Genomic DNA, 12,411 nt, shown 5'->3' with positions numbered 1-12,411 from the left:
CAGGTGACTGTGCCTCGATGTTCGACATGTGGTGTAGTTGCGAAGAAAGGAAGAAAACGGGAGCACAAAACGAAACAGAGAGAGAACATGGAGGAAAAGTAGAAGGATTTGGGCTGGCACCTTCTTTGGATCTTCGGATCGAAATCTTTGAAAGGCAAGTTTCCCGCTTGTTTCGATCCTTTCTATTGCAAATGTTTCGATCCTTTCTATTGCAAGTATCCTGATCTTTCCTCACTGCCATTTTTATCTCTACATTTGCTTTGAATATGAGGAACTTTGAATTGTTCTAGCCTTGCATTTGTTATATCTCCTGTTTAGACGTAACGATTCGAATCTGTGCAACTTTTGAGATTCTGACCTTTTGATACCGAGCTGCCTATTAGTCTTTGTTGGAAACTCTGATTTGTTCAAAAGTGATTTCATTGAAAACTAAACTTGTAGACCTTTCTTTGATATATGGATTGAAAGATTTGGAATCCAAACACCTGGCCAGTTATCTGTTGAATCTGACATTACGAATTCTGCCAACAGAGATTTTGTTCTACGATTCTTGCTTACCAAATCATTTGTAACTCTCTCTGTTTGACAGCTCAATTCATATGAAGCCTGTCTTATCTGAAAGTATAATCCAATGATTATTTCTGAGTAAATTGGAGCACGATTGATAGTTTGAATCATTTGTTCAATGTGCCTTCTATATTCTGCCAGAAATCGAGCTTTGGTCGATTTCTCATATTCTGGTTTCATTCCTTTGGAAATTGATATCCTTTAGCTTTCTCATTCAATTGAGCTTTATATTACTGCTTTGAATTCTTGTATGCTCTTGTCCTTAAAATTATTGCATTCTTGAAAACTGTTGTGTAACGTTTATGCTATATCGTATTGACTCATATAGGCACATGTATATCCTATTGTTCCGCATTTGCTTTCGATATGTGCCTATTCCAGTTTCATTCCTTTGGACATTGAATTCATCAAATCTTCTTATTGATTTGAGTTATATGTGATTGCTTGGATTCCATATGTGCCCTTGCTTTCAATTCCTTTCAAATCTGAATATACTTGTGAAAGATTATTGCTTACTTCGGATTGACTCGTAAAGGCACATGTACGCTTTGTTGTTCCGCGTGTGCTTCCGATATATGCTACTTATTGTTGAAACTACCTTCTTGTACTCTGGTGTGTGGGATTGTCTGGACCTTTGCCAGAAATGGTAAAGGGTATGCGCTGATTTGCCCGCTTTGTGGGGTCCCGCTATGTGGGATATTCTGGTATGCGCTTATTTGCCCGCTTTGTGGGGTCCCGCTATGTGGGATATTGCTTAGAGCCTGCGTTGCTCTGCCGGCCCCCTTTGACTTCACCTAGACGTGGGTGGATGGAGCTCCCAGACGTGAGAGACTTTTGTCAGGTGGTCATTCAGAAATGGATGAATCACATTCTGACCGAGATCCCACTACACCTTCTGTATGTTTGATATGATATCCAGAGCTTTGGTTATGTGTTTCTGTACATGCTTTGGATAAGATTGATATGTTTGCAACGTCAAAGACGACGTTTGAGCTTCTGTACGATATTTGTTTTTGTTATGCTCTGAAATGCTTCATTCACTGATAATATGCTTCGAAATGTTCCATATGTCGTTGATATGCTCCGGAACATTTCATCTGCCATTGATATGCTCCAATTACTCTGTGCTCCATTTGCTATGAACTGATATGTTCTGAAATGTCCTATCTGCCATTGATAAGCTCCGATATGTTTCCTTTGTTACTGATATGCTCCAATTACTCTGTGCTCCATTTGCTATGAACTGATATGTTCTGAAATGTCCTATCTGCCATTGATATGTTCCAATTACTCTATGCTCCATTCGTTATGGATCAAATATGTTTTGAATGACATGATACGTATGATTTGGTATCTATTGAGATGGTATCCTTGAGAATTCTTGTATTCTGCCTTGCATTATGATACCTTACTCGTTTGAAACCGTTCCTTTTGTTCTGAATATGCTTTGTCACTTGCTGAGCCGTTTTTGGCTCACTTCGTTGTTATATAAATCTTTCAGGTCAGCTTGTCACTCTTCGAGATGTTGATTTGGGCTGAGGTAGTGGATAGCTATTCAGAATTATGGGCAAGTCTGGGTGGTTATTATGATATTGTTGTATAAGTATGTTTTGTATGTAATGAAATGTTGTCGATGAATCGAAATGGATATACTGTGTAAAAGTGTTAGAAGATCTCTCTTATTTGGAATTTCGGAATGTTAAGTCTAATTTATGACGATATGAACTTGTGGTGAATAGTTGGAGTTCTGATTGTATAATTTATTTAGCTTGTGGATTTATAAATGTTGTTCATATTTGTCAAGTTGGCTTGGGTTGCCATAAATGTGAATTATCGAGTGATGTGATATATGATTTTAAAATGCACAGGTTTTATGGATGTGAATTTGATTGAATGTTTTTCAGTGTCCTCAAACGTTAGTTTGGATCCTGGATGGATTGGTCCGTGATGATTGTTTTCAAAAATTATGGATATTTTGAGGGGCGTGACACGGCCGGCGCATCAATGTCCGGAGCCACTTGCCCGTCACGAAACCGTCGGCGCTTTCTCGAACGTTCACGAAATCCCTTTTGCAAGCTCTCTCCGAGCCGTAGCCCAACGACTGCGTATAGGTCACGGCAAACGCGCGTCCAAACCATCGACACTTTCTAGAACGATCTCGGAATCGCTATTGCGACCCCAATCCGGAAAGCTCTCTCCGAGCCCCACGATACTGACTGCGTAGCGGTTACGTCAAATTCCGAGCCCCGAAACAATCGTCTCGGAGGTCTACGGGAGATGTTTCGTATCTCGGGACACAAAAAGGAGTGCAACACGAGGACTTCCCAGGGGGTCACCCATCCTAGTACTACTCTCTCTAAAGCACGCTTAACTTCGGAGTTCTGATGGGATCCGGTGCTTTAGTGCTGGCATTATCGCACCCGTTTCGCGTGCTTCGTCCCTCGCCGATGGGCACGTCGCGGCCGTCGCATCAATATCCGGAGCCTCTTGCCCGTCACAAAACCGTCGGTGCTTTCTCGAACGTTCACAAAATCCCTATTGCAAGCTCTCTCCGAGCCCTTGCCCAACGACTGCGTATCGGTCACGGCAAGCGCGCGTCGAAACCATCGGCACTTTCTAGAACGATCTCGGAATCGCTATTGCGACCCCAATCCGGAAAGCTCTCTCCAAGCCCCACGATACTGACTGCGTAGCAGTCACGGCAAATTTCGAGCCCCAAAACATTCGTCTCGGAGGTTTATAGGAGATGTTTCGTATCTCGGGACGCAAAAAGGAGTGCAACACGAGGACTTCCCAGGGGGTCACCCATCCTAGTACTACTCTCTCCAAAGCACGCTTAACTTCGAAGTTCTGATGGGATCCGATGCTTTAGTGCTGGCATTATCGCACCTGTTTCGCATGCTTCGTCCCTCGCCTATGTGCACATCGCGGCCGGCGCATCAACGTCCGGAGCCTCTTTCCCGTCACGAAACCGTCGGCGCTTTCTCGAACGTTCACGAAATCCCTATTGCAAGCTCTCTCCGAGCCCTTGCCCAACGACTGCGTATCGGTCACGGCAAGCGCGCGTCGAAACAATCGGCACTTTCTAGAACGATCTCGGAATCGCTTTTGCGACCCCAATCCGGAAAGCTCTCTCCGAGCCCCACGATACTGACAGCGTAGCGGTCACAGCAAATTCCGAGCCCCAAAAAAATCGTCTCGGAGGTCTACAGGAGATGTTTCGTATCTCGGGACGCAAAAAGGAGTGTAACACGAGGACTTCCCAGGGGGTCACCCATCCTAGTACTACTCTCTCCAAAGTACGCTTAACTTCGAAGTTCTGATGGGATCCGGTTCATTAGTGCTGGCATTATCGCACCCGTTTCGCGTGCTTCGTCCCTCGCCTATGTGCACGTCACGGCCGGCGCATCAACGTCTGGAGCCTCTTGCCCGTCATGAAACCGTCGGCGCTTTCTCGAACGTTCACGAAATCCCTATTGCAAGCTCTCTCCGAGCCCTAGCCCAACGATTGCGTATCGGTCACGGCAAGCGCGCGTCGAAACCAACGGCACTTTCTAGAACGATTTCGGAATCGCTATTGCCCCCCCAATCCGGAAAGCTCTCTCCGAGCCCCACGATACTGACTGCGTAACGGTCACGGCAAATTCCGAGCCCCAAAACAATCGTCTCAGAGGTCTACGGGAGATGTTTCATATCTCGGGACGCAAAAAGGAGTGCAACACGAGGACTTCCCAAGGGGTCACCAATCCTAGTACTACTCTCTCTAAAGCACGCTTAACTTCGGAGTTCTAATGGGATCCGGTGCTTTAGTTCTGCATTATCGCACCCGTTTCGCGTGCTTCGTCCTTCGCCTATGTGCACGTCGCGGCTGGCGCATCAACGTCCGGAGCCTCTTGCCCGTCATGAAACCATCGGCGCTTTCTCGAACGTTCACGAAATCCCTATTGCAAGCTCTCTCCGAGCCCTAGCCCAACGACTGCGTATCGGTCACGGCAAGCGCGCGTCGAAACCATCGGCACTTTTTAGAACGATCTCGGAATCGCTATTGCCACCCCAATCCGGAAAGCTCTCTCCGAGCCCCACGATACTAACTGCGTAGCGGTCACGGCAAATTCCGAGCCCCAAAACAATTGTCTCGGAGGTCTACGGGAGATGTTTCGTATCTCGGGACGCAAAAAGGAGTGCAACACGAGGACTTCCCAGGGGGTCACCCAACCTAGTACTACGCTCGCCAAAGCACGCTTAACTTCGGAGTGCTGATGGGATCCGGTGCTTTAGTGCTGGCATTATTGCACCCATTTAGCGTGCTTCGTCCCTCGCCTATGTGCACGTCGCGGCCGGCGCATCGATGTCCGGAGCCTCTTGCCCGTCACGAAACCGTCGGCGCTTTCTCGAACGTTCACGAAATCCCTAATGCAAACTCTCTCCGAGCACTAGCCCAACGACTGCGTATCGGTCACGGCAAGCGCGCGTCGAAACCATCGGCACTTTCTAGAATGATCTCGGAATCACTATTGCGACCCCAATCCGGAAAGCTCTTTCCGAGCCCCACGATACTGACTGCGTAGCGGTCACGGCAAATTACAAGCCCCGAAACAATCGTCTCGGAGGTCTACTGGAGATGTTTCGTATCTCGAGACACAAAAAGGAGTGCAACACGAAGACTTCCCAGGGGGTCACCCATCCTAGTACTACTCTCTCTAAAGCATGCTTAACTTCGGAGTTCTGATTGGATCCGGTGCTTTAGTGCTGGCATTATCGCACCCGTTTCGCGTGCTTCGTCCCTCGCCGATGTGCACGTCGCGGCCGGCGCATTAATATCTGGAGCCTCTTGCCCTTCACAAAACCGTCGGCGCTTTCTCGAACGTTCACAAAATCCCTATTGCAAGCTCTCTCCGAGCCCTTGCCCAACGACTACGTATCGGTCACGGCAAGCGCGCGTCGAAACCATCGACACTTTCTAGAATGATCTCGGAATCACTATTGCGACCCCAATCCGGAAAGCTCTCCCCGAGCCCCACGATACTGACTGCGTAGTGGTCACGGCAAATTCCAAGCCCCAAAACAATCGTCTCGGAGGTTTATAGGAGATGTTTCGTATCTCGGGACGCAAAAAAGAATGCAACACGAGGACTTCCCAAGGGGTCACCCATCCTAGTACTACTCTCTCCAAAGCACGCTTAACTTCGAAGTTCTGATGGGATCCGGTGCTTTAGTGCTGGCATTATAGCACCTGTTTCACGTGCTTCGTCCCTCGCCTATGTGCACGTCGCGGCCTGCGCATCAACGTCCGGAGCCTCTTTCCCGTCACGAAACCGTCGGCGCTTTCTCGAACGTTCACGAAATCCATATTGCAAGCTCTCTCTGAGCCCTAGCCCAACGACTGCGTATCGGTCACGACAAGCGCACGTCGAAACAATCGGCACTTTCTAGAACGATCTCGGAATCCCTATTGCGACCCCAATCCGGAAAGCTCTCTCCGAGCCCCAAGATACTGACTGCGTAGCGGTCGCGGCAAATTCCGAGCCCCAAAACAATCGTCTCGGAGGTCTACAGGAGATGTTTCGTATCTCGGGATTCAAAAAGGAGTGCAACACGAGGACTTCCCAGGGGGTCACCCATCCTAGTACTACTCTCTCCAAAGTACGCTTAACATCGAAGTTCTGATGGGATCCGGTGCATTAGTGCTGGCATTATCACACCCGTTTCGTGTGCTTCATCCCTCGACTATGTGCACATCGCGGCCGGCGCATCAACGTCCGGAGCCTCTTGCCCGTCACGAAACCGTCGGCGCTTTCTCGAACGTTCACGAAATCCCTATTGCAAGCTCTCTCCGAGCCCTAGCCCAACGACTGCGTATCGGTCACGGCAAGCGCGCGTCGAAACCATCGGCACTTTCTAGAACGATTTCGGAATCGCTATTGCGACCCCAATCCAGAAATCTCTCTTCGAGCCCCACGATACTGACTGCATAGCGGTCACGGCAAATTCCGAGCCCCAAAACAATCGTCTCAGAGGTCTACGGGAGATGTTTCATATCTCGGGACGCAAAAAGGAGTGCAACACGAGGACTTCCCAGGGGGTCACCAATCCTCGTACTACTCTCTCGAAAGCACGCTTAACTTCGGAGTTCTGATGGTATCCGGTGCTATAGTTCTAGCACTATCGCACCCGTTTCGCGTGCTTCGTCCTTCGCCTATGTGCACGTCGCGGCCGGCGCATCAATGTCCGGAGCCTCTTTCCCGTCACGAAACCGTCGGCGCTTTCTCGAACGTTCACAAAATCCCTATTGCAAGCTCTCTCCGAGCCCTTACCCAACGACTGCGTATCGGTCACGGCAAGCGCACGTCGAAACCATCGGCACTTTCTATAACTTTCTCGGAATCGCTATTGCGACCCCAATCCGGAAAGCTCTCTCCGAGCCCCACGATACTGACTGCGTAGCGGTCACGGCAAATTCCAAGCCCCAAAACAATCGTCTCGGAGGTTTATAGGAGATGTTTCGTATCTCGGGACGCAAAAAGGAGTGCAACACGAGGACTTCCCAGGGGGTCACCCATCCTAGTACTACTCTCTCCAAAGCACGCTTAACTTCGAAGTTCTGATGGGATCCGGTGCTTTAGTGCTGGCATTATAGCACCTGTTTCACGTGCTTCGTCCCTCGCCTATGTGCACGTCGCGGCCGGCGCATCAACGTCCGGAGCCTCTTTCCCATCACGAAACCGTCGGCGCTTTCTCGAACGTTCACGAAATCCCTATTGCAAGCTCTCTCCGAGCCCTAGCCCAACGACTGCGTATCGGTCACGGCAAGCGCACGTCGAAACCATCGGCACTTTCTAGAACGATCTCAGAATCGCTATTGCGACCCCAATCTGGGAAGCTCTCTCCGAGCCCCACGATACTGACTGCGTAGCTGTCACGGTAAATTCCGAGCCCCAAAACAATCGTCTCGGAGGTCTACGGGAGATGTTTCGTATCTCGGGTCACAAAAAGGAGTGCAACACGAGGACTTCCCAGGGGGTCACCCATCCTAGTTCTACTCTCTCTAAAGCATGCTTAACTACGGAGTTCTGATGGGATCCGGTGCTTTAGTGCTAGCATTATCGCACCCGTTTCGCGTGCTTCGTCCCTCGCCGATGTGCACGTCGCGGCCGTCGCATCAACGTCCGGAGCCTCTTGCCCGTCACGAAACCATCGGCGCTTTCTCGAACGTTCACGAAATCCCTATTGCAAGCTCTCTCCGAGCCCTAGCCCAACGACTGCGTATCGGTTACGGCAAGCGCGCGTCGAAACCATCGGCACTTTCTAGAACGATCTCGGAATCGCTGTTGCGACCCAATCCGGAAAGCTCTCTCTGAGCCCCACGATACTGACTGCGTAGCGGTCACGGCAAATTCCGAGCCCCAAAACAATCATCTCGGAGGTCTACGGGAGATGTTTCGTATGTCGGGACGCAAAAAGGAGTGCAACATGAGGACTTCCCAGGGGGTCACACATCTTAGTACTACTCTCTCTAAAGCACGCTTAACTTCGGAGTTCTGATGGGATCCGGTGCTTTAGTGCTAGCATTATCGCACCTGTTTCGTTTGCTTCGTCCCTCGCTGATGTGCACGTCGCGGCCGGCGCATCAATACCCGGAGCCTCTTGCCCATCACAAAACCGTCGGCGCTTTCTAGAACGTTCACGAAATCCCTATTGCAAGCTCTCTCCGAGCCCTAGCCCAACGACTGCGTATCGGTCACGGCAAGCGCACGTCGAAACCATCGGCACTTTCTAGAACGATCTCGGAATCGCTATTGCGACCCCAATCTGGGAAGCTCTCTCCGAGCCCCACGATACTGACTGCGTAGCGGTCACGGCAAATTCCGAGCCCCAAAACAATCGTCTCGGAGGTCTACGGGAGATGTTTCGTATCTCGGGACACAAAAAGGAGTGCAACACGAGGACTTCCCAAGGGGTCACCCATCCAAGGACTACTCTCGCCAAAGTACGCTTAACTTCGAAGTTCTGATGGGATCCGGTACATTAGTGCTAGCATTATCGCACCCGTTTCGCGTGCTTCGTCCCTCGCCTATGTGCACATCGCGGCCGGCGCATCAATGTCCGGAGCCTCTTGCCCGTCACGAAACCGTCGGCGCTTTCTCGAACGTTCACGAAATCCCTATTGCAAGCTCTCTCCGAGCCTAGCCCAACGACTGCGTATCAGTCACGGCAAGCGCGCGTCGAAACCATCGGCACTTTCTAGAACGATCTCGGAATCGCTATTGCGACCCCAATCCGGAAAGCTCTCTCCGAGCCCCACGATACTGACTGCGTAGCTGTCACGGCAAATTCCGAGCCCCAAAACAATCGTCTCGGAGGTCGACGGGAGATGTTTTGTATCTCGGGACGAAAAAAGGAGTGGGACACGAGGACTTCCCAGGGGGTCAACCATCCTAGTACTACTCTCGCCAAAGCACGCTTAACTTCGGAGTTCTGGTGGGATCCGGTGCTTTAGTGCTGGCATTATCGCACCTGTTTCGCGTGCTTCGTCCCTAACCTATGTGCACATCGCGGCCGGCGCATCAATTTCCGGAGCCTCTTGCCCGTCACGAAACCGTCGGCGCTTTCTCGAACGTTCACGAAATCCCTATTGCAAGCTCTCTCCGAGCCTAGCCCAACAACTGCGTATCAGTCACGGCAAGCGCGCGTCGAAACCATCGGCACTTTCTAGAACGATCTCGGAATCGCTATTGCCACCCCAATCAACAAAGCTCTCTCCAAGCCCGACGATACTAACTGCGTAGAGGTCACGGCAAATTCCGATCCCCAAACGAATAGTCTCGGAGGTCTACGGGAGATGTTTCGTATTTCGGGACGCAAAAAGGAGTGCAACACGAGGACTTCCCAGGGGGTCACCCATCCTAGTACTACTCTCTCCAAAGTACGCTTAACTTCGGAGTTCTGATGGGATCCGGTGCTTTAGTGCTGGCATTATCGTACCCGTTCCACGTGCTTCGTCCCTTGCCTATGTGCACGTCGCGGCCGGGCCATCAACGTCCGGAGCCTCTTGCCCATCACGAAACCGTCGGCGCTTTCTCGAACGTTCACGAAATCCCTATTGCAAGCACTCTCCGAGCCTAGCCCAACGACTGCGTATCAGTCACGGCAAGCGCGCGTCGAAACCATCGGCACTTTCTAGAACGATCTCGGAATCGCTATTGCCACCCCAATCAACAAAGCTCTCTCCAAGCCCGACGATACTAACTGCGTAGCGGTCACGGCAAATTCCGAGCCCCAAACGAATAGTCTCGGAGGTCTACGGGAGATGTTTCGTATTTCGGGACGCAAAAAGGAGTGCAACACGAGGACTTCCCAGGGGGTCACCCATCCTAGTACTACTCTCTCCAAAGTACGCTTAACTTCGGAGTTCTGATGGGATCCGGTGCTTTAGAGCTGGTATTATCGCACCCGTTTCGCGTGCTTCGTCCCTCGCCTATGTGCACGTCGCGGCCGGCGCATCAATGTCCGGAGCCTCTTGCCCGTCACGAAATCGTCGGCGCTTTCTCGAACGTTGACGAAATCCCTATTGCAAGCTCTCTCCGAGCCCTAGCCCAACGACTGCGTATCGGTCACGGCAAGCGCGCGTCGAAACCATCGGCACTTTCTAGAACGATCTCGGAATCGCTATTGCCACCCCAATCAACAAAGCTCTCTCCAAGCCCGACGATACTAACTGCTTAGCGGTCACGGCAAATTCCGAGCCCCAAACGAATAGTCTCGGAGGTCTACGGGAGATGTTTCGTATTTCGGGACGCAAAAAGGAGTGCAACACGAGGACTTCCCAGGGGGTCACCCATCCTAGTACTACTCTCTCCAAAGTACGCTTAACTTCGGAGTTCTGATGGGATCCGGTTCTTTAGTGCTGGCATTATCGCACCCGTTCCACGTGCTTCGTCCCTTGCCTATGTGCACGTCGCGGCCGGGCCATCAACGTCCGGAGCCTCTTGCCCATCACGAAACCGTTGGCGCTTTCTCGAACGTTCACGAAATCCCTATTGCAAGCTCTCTCCGAACCCTAGCCCAACGACTGCGTATCGGTCACGGCAAGCGTGCGTCGAAACCATCGGCACTTTCTAGAATGATCTCGAAATTGCTATTGCGACCCCAATCCGGAAAGCTCTCTCCGAGCCCCACGATACTGACTGCGTAGCGGTCACACCAAATTCCGAGCCCCGAAACAATCGTCTCGGAGGTCTACGGGAGATATTTCGTATCTCGGGACGGAAAAAGGAGTGCAACACGAGGACTTCCCAGGGGGTCACCCATCCTAGTACTACTCTCTCCAAAGTACGCATAACTTCGGAGTTCTGATGGGATCCGGTGCTTTAGTGCTGGCATTATCGCACCCGTTTCGCGTGCTTCGTCCCTTGCCTATGTGCACGTCGCGGCCGGGCCATCAAAGTCCGGAGCCTCTTACCCGTCACGAAACCGTCGGCGCTTTCTCGAACGTTCACGAAATCCCTATTGCAAGCTCTCTCCGAGCCCTAGCCCAACGATTGCGTATCGGTCACGGCAAGAGCGCGTCGAAACCATCGGCACTTTCTAGAACGATTTCGGAATCGCTATTGCGACCCCAATCCGGAAAGCTCTCTCCGAGCCCCACGATACTGACTGCATAGCCCCAAAACAAATTTCGAGCCCCAAAACAATCGACTCAGAGGTCTACGGGAGATGTTTCGTATCTAGGGACGCAAAAAGGAGTGCAACACGAGGACTTCCCAGGGGGTCACCAATCCTAGTACTACTCTCTCTAAAGCACGCTTAACTTCGGAGTTCTGATGGGATCCGGTGCTTTAGTTCTAGCATTATCGCACCCGTTTCGCGTGCTTCGTCCTTCGCCTATGTGCACGTCGCGGCCGACGCATCAACGTCCGGAGCCTCTTGCCCGTCACGAAACCATCGGCGCTTTCTCGAACGTTCACGAATTCCCTATTGCAAGCTCTATCCGAGCCCTAGCCCAACGACTGCGTATCGGTCACGGCAAGCGCGCGTCGAAACCATCGGCACTTTCTAGAACGATCTCGGAATCGCTATTGCCACCCCAATCAACAAAGCTCTCTCCGAGCCCGACGATATGAACTGCGTAGCGGTCACGGCAAATTCTGAGCCCTAAAACAATCGTCTCGGAGGTCTACGGGAGATGTTTCGTATCTCTGGACGCAACAAGGAGTGCAACACGAGGACTTCCCAGGGGGTCACCCAACCTAGTACTACTATCACCAAAGCACGCTTAACTTCGGAGTGCTGATGGGATCCGGTGCTCTAGAGCTGGTATTATCGCACCCGTTTCGCGTGCTTCGTCCCTCGCCTATGTGCACGTCGCGGCCGGCGCATCAATGTCCGGAGCCTCTTGCCCGTCACGAAACCGTCGGCGCTTTCTCGAACGTTCACGAAATCCCTATTGCAAGCTCTCTCCGAGCCTAGCCTAACGACTGCGTATCGGTCACGGCAAGCGCGCGTCGAAACCATCGGCACTTTCTAGAACGATCTCGGAATCGCTATTGCGACCCCAATCCGGAAAGCTCTCTCCGAGCCCCACGATACTGACTGCGTAGCGGTCACGGCAAATTCCGAGCCCCGAGACAATCGTCTCGGAGGTCTACGGGAGATGTTTCGTATCTCGGGACGCAAAAAGGAGTGCAACACGAGGACTTCCCAGGGGGTCACCCATCCTAGTACTACTCTCGCCAAAGCACGCTTAACTTCAGATTGCTGATGGGATCCGGTGCTTTAGTGCTGGCATTATGGCACCTGTTTCGCGTGCTTCGTCCCTCGCATATGTGCACGTCGCGGCCGGCGCAT

The 12,411-nt window shown here is 51.5% G+C and overlaps 14 non-coding genes and 7 pseudogenes across 14 annotated transcripts; all 21 read right to left on the bottom strand.

The window, feature by feature from the left end:
- Positions 1 to 2,870: 2,870 nt before the first annotated feature.
- LOC135599580 (5S ribosomal RNA) lies at positions 2,871 to 2,989 on the bottom strand. The gene has a single exon (XR_010481933.1). It is a non-coding gene; the product is annotated as a 5S ribosomal RNA (ribosomal RNA).
- Positions 2,990 to 3,339: 350 nt separating this feature from the next.
- On the bottom strand, positions 3,340 to 3,458 carry LOC135600556 (5S ribosomal RNA). The gene has a single exon (XR_010482875.1). It is a non-coding gene; the product is annotated as a 5S ribosomal RNA (ribosomal RNA).
- Positions 3,459 to 3,808: 350 nt separating this feature from the next.
- Positions 3,809 to 3,927, bottom strand: LOC135602349 (5S ribosomal RNA; annotated as a pseudogene).
- Positions 3,928 to 4,277: 350 nt separating this feature from the next.
- LOC135603271 (5S ribosomal RNA) lies at positions 4,278 to 4,395 on the bottom strand (annotated as a pseudogene).
- A 350-nt stretch (positions 4,396 to 4,745) lies between these two features.
- On the bottom strand, positions 4,746 to 4,864 carry LOC135601919 (5S ribosomal RNA). The gene has a single exon (XR_010483933.1). It is a non-coding gene; the product is annotated as a 5S ribosomal RNA (ribosomal RNA).
- A 350-nt stretch (positions 4,865 to 5,214) lies between these two features.
- Positions 5,215 to 5,333, bottom strand: LOC135602346 (5S ribosomal RNA; annotated as a pseudogene).
- Positions 5,334 to 5,683: 350 nt separating this feature from the next.
- On the bottom strand, positions 5,684 to 5,802 carry LOC135601269 (5S ribosomal RNA). The gene has a single exon (XR_010483568.1). It is a non-coding gene; the product is annotated as a 5S ribosomal RNA (ribosomal RNA).
- Positions 5,803 to 6,152: 350 nt separating this feature from the next.
- LOC135601570 (5S ribosomal RNA) lies at positions 6,153 to 6,271 on the bottom strand. The gene has a single exon (XR_010483860.1). It is a non-coding gene; the product is annotated as a 5S ribosomal RNA (ribosomal RNA).
- A 350-nt stretch (positions 6,272 to 6,621) lies between these two features.
- LOC135599212 (5S ribosomal RNA) lies at positions 6,622 to 6,740 on the bottom strand (annotated as a pseudogene).
- Positions 6,741 to 7,090: 350 nt separating this feature from the next.
- Positions 7,091 to 7,209, bottom strand: LOC135600554 (5S ribosomal RNA). Its single transcript, XR_010482873.1, has one exon. It is a non-coding gene; the product is annotated as a 5S ribosomal RNA (ribosomal RNA).
- Positions 7,210 to 7,559: 350 nt separating this feature from the next.
- LOC135602510 (5S ribosomal RNA) lies at positions 7,560 to 7,678 on the bottom strand (annotated as a pseudogene).
- Positions 7,679 to 8,027: 349 nt separating this feature from the next.
- Positions 8,028 to 8,146, bottom strand: LOC135601691 (5S ribosomal RNA; annotated as a pseudogene).
- A 350-nt stretch (positions 8,147 to 8,496) lies between these two features.
- LOC135600533 (5S ribosomal RNA) lies at positions 8,497 to 8,615 on the bottom strand. The gene has a single exon (XR_010482853.1). It is a non-coding gene; the product is annotated as a 5S ribosomal RNA (ribosomal RNA).
- A 349-nt stretch (positions 8,616 to 8,964) lies between these two features.
- Positions 8,965 to 9,083, bottom strand: LOC135600425 (5S ribosomal RNA). Its single transcript, XR_010482747.1, has one exon. It is a non-coding gene; the product is annotated as a 5S ribosomal RNA (ribosomal RNA).
- A 349-nt stretch (positions 9,084 to 9,432) lies between these two features.
- On the bottom strand, positions 9,433 to 9,551 carry LOC135600464 (5S ribosomal RNA). The gene has a single exon (XR_010482785.1). It is a non-coding gene; the product is annotated as a 5S ribosomal RNA (ribosomal RNA).
- Positions 9,552 to 9,900: 349 nt separating this feature from the next.
- Positions 9,901 to 10,019, bottom strand: LOC135604672 (5S ribosomal RNA). Its single transcript, XR_010484249.1, has one exon. It is a non-coding gene; the product is annotated as a 5S ribosomal RNA (ribosomal RNA).
- A 350-nt stretch (positions 10,020 to 10,369) lies between these two features.
- On the bottom strand, positions 10,370 to 10,488 carry LOC135600248 (5S ribosomal RNA). The gene has a single exon (XR_010482574.1). It is a non-coding gene; the product is annotated as a 5S ribosomal RNA (ribosomal RNA).
- A 350-nt stretch (positions 10,489 to 10,838) lies between these two features.
- Positions 10,839 to 10,957, bottom strand: LOC135600416 (5S ribosomal RNA). Its single transcript, XR_010482738.1, has one exon. It is a non-coding gene; the product is annotated as a 5S ribosomal RNA (ribosomal RNA).
- Positions 10,958 to 11,306: 349 nt separating this feature from the next.
- LOC135601787 (5S ribosomal RNA) lies at positions 11,307 to 11,425 on the bottom strand (annotated as a pseudogene).
- Positions 11,426 to 11,775: 350 nt separating this feature from the next.
- Positions 11,776 to 11,894, bottom strand: LOC135600938 (5S ribosomal RNA). The gene has a single exon (XR_010483247.1). It is a non-coding gene; the product is annotated as a 5S ribosomal RNA (ribosomal RNA).
- Positions 11,895 to 12,243: 349 nt separating this feature from the next.
- On the bottom strand, positions 12,244 to 12,362 carry LOC135601290 (5S ribosomal RNA). The gene has a single exon (XR_010483587.1). It is a non-coding gene; the product is annotated as a 5S ribosomal RNA (ribosomal RNA).
- Between the last annotated feature and the right edge of the window lie 49 nt (positions 12,363 to 12,411).

The sequence above is a fragment of the Musa acuminata genome, chromosome BXJ2-1 (genome assembly GCF_036884655.1).
Source record: "Musa acuminata AAA Group cultivar baxijiao chromosome BXJ2-1, Cavendish_Baxijiao_AAA, whole genome shotgun sequence".
Classification (NCBI taxonomy): Eukaryota; Viridiplantae; Streptophyta; class Magnoliopsida; order Zingiberales; family Musaceae; genus Musa; species Musa acuminata.
The sequence above is the reverse complement of the archived record's forward strand: the minus strand, read 5'-3'. Positions and strand labels throughout refer to the sequence as shown.